Below are 6,596 nucleotides of genomic sequence, written 5' to 3'. Positions count from 1 at the left end.
AATTTATGCTAATTGGTCCTATGAACGATTCTTATGAGATTTACATGTTGAATTTATTAAATTGAGTTGTATTAGTGATTTTCGCAACTCGTACCTTTTTTTTACTGAATATTATAGCTTACATATGTGCATAATCTGGAGATTATGCACATAATTTAAGGTTTTTTAAAAAAAATTAATAAATTTGTAGCTTTTTGGAGTTTTTGATTTTTGGTAAATTAAATGATTTTACATGTAAAGTAAATAGTGTTTTATTTAAAGTAAATGAGATGTATTTGGTTGATGGTGAAGAATAATTAGGAAGATCCTTTTAGTTTTTTGAGATGTAATGCCACATAAGGAATCATGACATTTATGCTGGGAGATCAATGATGTTAATTTAAGAGTGGGACATACTTCTTAGCTCATCCCTAAATTTGTCGAGGATAAATTCTCAAGGAATCATATTCAACAAAATTATCAAATATAATGTCATCATGTTTGGCCTATCAGTGTTGTGAAGACCTTTCTCAAACTTATTGTAAACTTTGCTTTGCTGCTAGTCATACTAGGATCCTAACATATGTCCCTTAGGTTTTTACTTCCTTTTTTTGAATGATTTTTAATTAGATGTGATAACTATAGTTTTAATAAAGAACCCTTCAACCCCAAGTTAGATGACAAAAATTTCAACAAGCCATGGTAGGGAAGTAGCTGTAGCAGCAGCCTTGGCACATAGGGCACCAGCTGCACCTGCAGCCTTGGCAGGCAGGTCAATAACCTTGTTAAAAAAAATATACTTGAAAAATGAGTGTATAAAATTAAATAAAAAGTACTCTAAGGTAAATAAATAAATTCATAATAAATTTTTTTTTAAAAAAAAACCAATTCTATAAATCAATATAAAGTGAATAAAAAGAACATTAAACTAAACCTATTAGCTCAAGTGGTAGAGCATTATCCATATGCATAGAGGTATAGGTTCGATTCCTACATAGGTTCTATAAAAGCAAATATGAGAACATTTTAAATTTATTTAAAATATTTTAAAAGTAAATAAAAAAAAAAAGTAAATATCAAAATAGTAGAAGTTTATATACTAGTAAATAAGCTACATGTCAAGAACTAAGCTCTATTTCAACTTATAAGAATCTCACCTTTCTTTAATATCACAAATCAATGATGCAAAAAGGTTTGATAGTTGGAAATATTTTCTAAATAACATTTAAAAGTAAATAAAGAAAAATTAATAATGTAAATCAAACTATCTTAAAAGTAAATAGAGAAATTAGAAAGTAATTCAAAAATCATCTCTAAAGTAATTTAAAGTAGCTCAAAAAGAAATCAAAAGTAAATAATTATATCTCAAAAGTAAATCATAATAGCTTAAAACTAAATAAAGAGCGCTAAAAAGTAAATTAAAATTGCATCAAAATAAATAAACGATATTGACACAAAAGTAAATGATATACTTAAAAGTAAATAGTCTATACTCAAAAGTAAATTATATCTACTAAAAAGATAATTAGTAAACTTATAAAATAAAGGTTCAAATTAGAGCATGGGACAACAACAGCTTTTCAATCTAGGGCAATGATTACTAAGAAAAAAACAGGGCATTAGTTTACCATCATGTGTATATCTTTAACTCTTAGATAAGTGAGCTTGAATTTCTAGTAATAAAAGCAGATACAAAATAAGTTAGAGTAAATAAAAATGAAATTCACCTTCTCTAATTCTAAGTAATAGGAAATTGCTAAGAAGGAATGCTTATTGACAATCTTTAATTGGTATGAATGCTTAAATATGTAGTATAAGATTATAAAACCTTCTATCATACCTTTGATCCTTGGATAATTGAGCCTGAGTTTCTAAGTACTAAAAGTATATACAAATTAAGTTAAATTAAATAAAATATTTTTTTAACTAAATACAAATGAACCTACATGGGATTCGAACCCACATGATGTAGTATAAGATTATAAAACCTTAGCTTCTATCATACCTTTGATCCTTGGATAATTGAGCCTGAGTTTCTAAGTACTAAAAGTATATACAAATTAAGTTAAATTAAATAAAATATTTTTTTAACTAAATACAAATGAACCTACATGGAATTCGAACCCACATGATTGTGCAATTGCACAATGCTCTCCCGATTAAGCCAGTAGGCTAGTATATGTTTAACATTCGTTTTTTTTTTAAAAAAAAAAAAAACCTTAAAATAAATGAAAAATATCAAAAGTAAATCAAAACATCTATATAGTATACGAAGTACAATTTCTTGTTTTCCAGCATTATAATTAGAGTCAATCAAACACAATACAAAAACTACTGCTCTCTTCCTTACAGCAAAATAAATCATGTAATGACTGACAATTTAGCCACCATCTCCAATTGATTCCTAACGCAATCATTTAGTTATGTGTTTGTTCATATTGCATATTTGATAGCACACATTACTTCTAAATACACTACTTTTTCAAAATATCAATTATAACCAGATCCAGGTATCAAACTATAGCATCCAAGAAACTCAGGAAGACCAAGAAGTCAATTGAAGAAGCAGTGATGTAAATTCCAGACCATATGTTATCTCTAGTACCAACCAAAACTGATATAGCAGAGCGTTTTGAGAAAGGATATGTACAAGTGTTCATAGGTCCAAATTCTTTCCCCTCTTTCTGTTACAAATATATACAGAAAAATGCACACGAGAAGTGCAAAACATAATACAATATATAGGGATAAAGATAACAACATAAGGGTAACTTACCAGTTTAGGTTCTGATTGTTGTGTGACTTAAATTTTAATGTCGAGATTTAAGGCATCACAAAAAATGGGGTCTATGGACTCCATATTTATCATTGACAGAAGTGGAAGCTCATCGGAGTTTTTGATATCCCAAACAATAAAGATGTTTTTAGACATGCAAGGTTTTCCTTCTTTGAGACGGTGCATGACATCAATTAGGACGACAAGAAAGGAAGATATAACAATGCCACCGGCCACTAAGACCAAGTATTTGTACCTGAGAAGATAAAGAATTGGTAAGACTATTGTTATGCAAGTATGTAAGAAAGTGCAAGCTAAGAGCCAAAGAATCAGGTTTAACTCACAAACAATCTTGCTCCCTAAATGCATATAGCCAGAGCAATCACACCATGTTCAAGGATATAAATTTTTTTTGCAATACCCAAGATACTTCAACCTAACAACAACTCTCCACACAAGCAAAATAATACCGATTCATCATAACTCAACAGTTAAGCTAAGGTTGAGGAAGGGCTAAAGTATAGATTTCTTTTTCCCATGACAACATCAATGCCTATATCAGAATCCTAAATTTATCATTTGAGTGCATCAGTCACAAACTTAAATTGGTTCCTAATATCCCATTCAAGATTGAAAGGAATACTTCGTAACATACAATGAAGATCACAGGGTCAATATACCAAGAAATCAAAGTTTAAACCTCAATCTAAACAATGACAGAAACCAACTAGCGAGTCTAATTGCCTACTAAACCTCATTGTTGAGTAAAGTCCGCCTTTGTGTTACTAGAAGTGAATGTATTCACATAACACATCCGTATACAGAGTAACAAATAGCAAGAGAAAACTGAACAAAAAGATTAGCCTATGAGCTAGAGTGCAATGAAGCACAAATTAACCAATAAGCTGAATAACTAGGTCCTGAGCATTCACCATATGCAAACAACAATCTAAAATTTCCCAACTATTTGATACTTCACTAAGCTTAAATTACGTGGGATAACACACAAAAGAAAATTGTGAAAAGGATGAGCTGCTAGTCAATATCAACATAATAATTTAAAAATCATCATCATCAACAATCGGAACATTGACATAAACTTCTAAAACAATCAGAATTTCAAATTATTTTTAAAGTTTAGTGCATATCAGCAGTTCCAAGTACATCAAAGAACTGCTCAAATTAATTTAAATTGCAAACACATACATATAACAATTAAGGTTCAAAAGAAAACACGATTATCAACACATAATATATAACACTTCAAACTTAAATTCAGAAAAATTTATCACCGGAATATTCATTATAACCTTGCACACCCCCAACCCTTAAAACCCTACTAGGATAATCACAGTTGTCAAATTATTTATAATGCTAATTACACCTCATCTAGTAACATAGGATAAAATTCATTCCATTAAGTCAGACATTTCATCCAACACTTAGTGTGCAATTAATTAAATCAACCAGAGACTAATTAGAAGAAACTAACTGAATTATTGAAAAATCAATTATAATAGAACGTGAAAACAAAATCGAAAAAAAACAAAGCAAAAACCCTAAGTACATGTGAATCAATAAAGAACATAAACAAAATAAAAAAAAAAAATCTAATAATTACCTCTCAAGAATGTTCGAAACACAACAAAAAAAAAAACCAAAATAGCAGAAGAACAACGAAGAATTTACGAAATCAAATAAGAAAATCGATGAAATCGAAAAACAAAAACGAATAACAATGGAATCGCCTTCAGCGCCCAGATGTAGAGAGAGAAAGTAAAAACGTAGAGGGAGAAAGTAAGAACGTAGAGAGAATTTTAGAATAGAGGTCTTTCAACAAGCATAATTACCAAAATACCCTTAATATGGTGCGCGTAATATAGGCCGTCAGATGAAGCGCGATGGACAGCTTAGATGAGTTCCTAGTTACCATTATTCACCTTGGTTCTCACATGATATTTATTCTATATATATATATATATATATATATATATAGAAAAAATTGTAAAAGATAATACTACCTCCAATTTTTATTATTTGACACGTTTTGACTTTAGTACTATTCACACACTTCCTTATGACCGTATTTTATGGTTGATAGATAATGAAAAATATAGGGATGCGGGATTTTGTTAGAATCGTCACGATATATATATTTTCTAAATACCAAATTTTTATAATTTTTGCTTATCAGAAATTAAAGATATGAATAGTTGAAATTGTACATTTACATACGTGACTAAAAAACTTGTCAACTAAAAAGAAACAGAGTAAGTACAAACTTTGAGTGATATCCGCTTTAAACAAGCAAGTTATTTTACCTACGACTTATTTAGCTGGTTAATTTTTTTAATTTATCTTATTAAGTTGTTTAATAGTTTTTAAAAAATAATACAGTTTCACATGTTCTAATTGTTTTAACTTGTTTGAACTGGACACATGCTCTTTCGATCCATTTTTATTTTTATAGCTTTGAAAGTATTGGCAGTGTGTAATGTAAGTTGTCAACAAAATTACTTCGTTCGTAAGGTAAAATCTAGTAACTATCAAGCGTTACAGAAAATCAAATTCGTCTGTGTAGTATTCTGTTAATATGACTTTCTTATAACTAAAATAGGGATTGCTAAAGGTTTTAGAGGGTTGTTAGGGTGTACTTACTTTACCCCGGCCCTATCCCTTGTATTTTTATAGCATGGTGAATTGAATTTATTTTCAACCCAAGCCAATACCCATCTCTTTTAAAATGCTTTTTGTAACTATACCAGATAGTGAAATGTTAAGATGGGCACTATACTAGATCGAATTTTCTTGTAGTTAGGTAATGTTTTAATGGTGCTCTACAGAAATATTAAAACTTAAAGGTTAAAACAAACTCGTGAATTGTGATTACATGCCTTGCCTTAAAATCTTAATAGCAAACATTCCAAAATTATATTTTATGTGTATAGTTTATAGAGTGTTTTAAAAGTATTAATATAAATTTGATAATGACCTAAGTAAGGTCGTTCACATTTACTAAACTAGGCTGAACTGAACTGAACATTAAATGCAATAATGATTTCTATGAAATTTGAAGTTGAGTCATTCAAATAGTTATTACACATTATATATAAATCTCATATGCCAGACAAGAAATCTTATTCTAATGCAGTTTAATGACCTAATCTATCCAACTTATTTTTAGTTAAGTTTAATTTAGTTCAGTTCCTAATTTCCTTTCTCATAAAATATTCATTTCAGTTCAGTTCGGTAGGGTAAATCAGATCGGGCCCTAAGTAGTTCCATAAAGCACTTATTCTAATGATTTGTTAATTATTTAAATCAAACGTGTGTTCAAGTTGCATATTAAGCTATTTGAATGGTACGTACATAGTTTGTTGAATTGGTGTGCATTAACGTTCAACTGGGTGCGACTACACTGCAAATAGATTGTGCATTAAAGTTGGAATCATAATTGTGTTGAACAATTACAATGTTACAAGAGTTGGATTCGTTTGGATTTTAGAATGATGTTCGGATTTTATATAATAGTCGTCTTAATGGACATAAGATTTTACTATTGTGTTGTTTTAGGCTCGTTTAATCTTTAAAATTTAAATCAAAATATTTGTCCCTTAACCATGTAACTGAACACCAAATTAATTAAGTAATTAGACACTTTTCAAATGTATCGACACATTAGCGGTCGATTCAGCTGCAAATTAAATGCATTGCTTTGGATGTTACACCCAACTTATAGAATTCATATTTGGCTGAAAATTATTCCCACTTCACTACCTAATCAAATGTTACTTGTACACCATTTTAATCCAACCGTCAAAAATGTATTGAGAAGTCCAAA

General features: G+C 29.4%; 1 long non-coding RNA gene across 1 annotated transcript; it reads right to left on the bottom strand.

The window, feature by feature from the left end:
• Positions 1–2,215: 2,215 nt before the first annotated feature.
• LOC110711303 lies at positions 2,216–4,656 on the bottom strand. The gene is made up of 2 exons (XR_002509326.1): positions 4,377–4,656; positions 2,216–3,011 (listed from the first exon to the last, which is right to left on the bottom strand). It is a non-coding gene; the product is annotated as an uncharacterized LOC110711303 (long non-coding RNA).
• Between the last annotated feature and the right edge of the window lie 1,940 nt (positions 4,657–6,596).

This window comes from Chenopodium quinoa, unplaced genomic scaffold (genome assembly GCF_001683475.1).
Source record: "Chenopodium quinoa cultivar QQ74 unplaced genomic scaffold, ASM168347v1, whole genome shotgun sequence".
In the NCBI taxonomy this organism is placed as follows: Eukaryota; Viridiplantae; Streptophyta; class Magnoliopsida; order Caryophyllales; family Amaranthaceae; genus Chenopodium; species Chenopodium quinoa.
The sequence above is the reverse complement of the archived record's forward strand: the minus strand, read 5'-3'. Positions and strand labels throughout refer to the sequence as shown.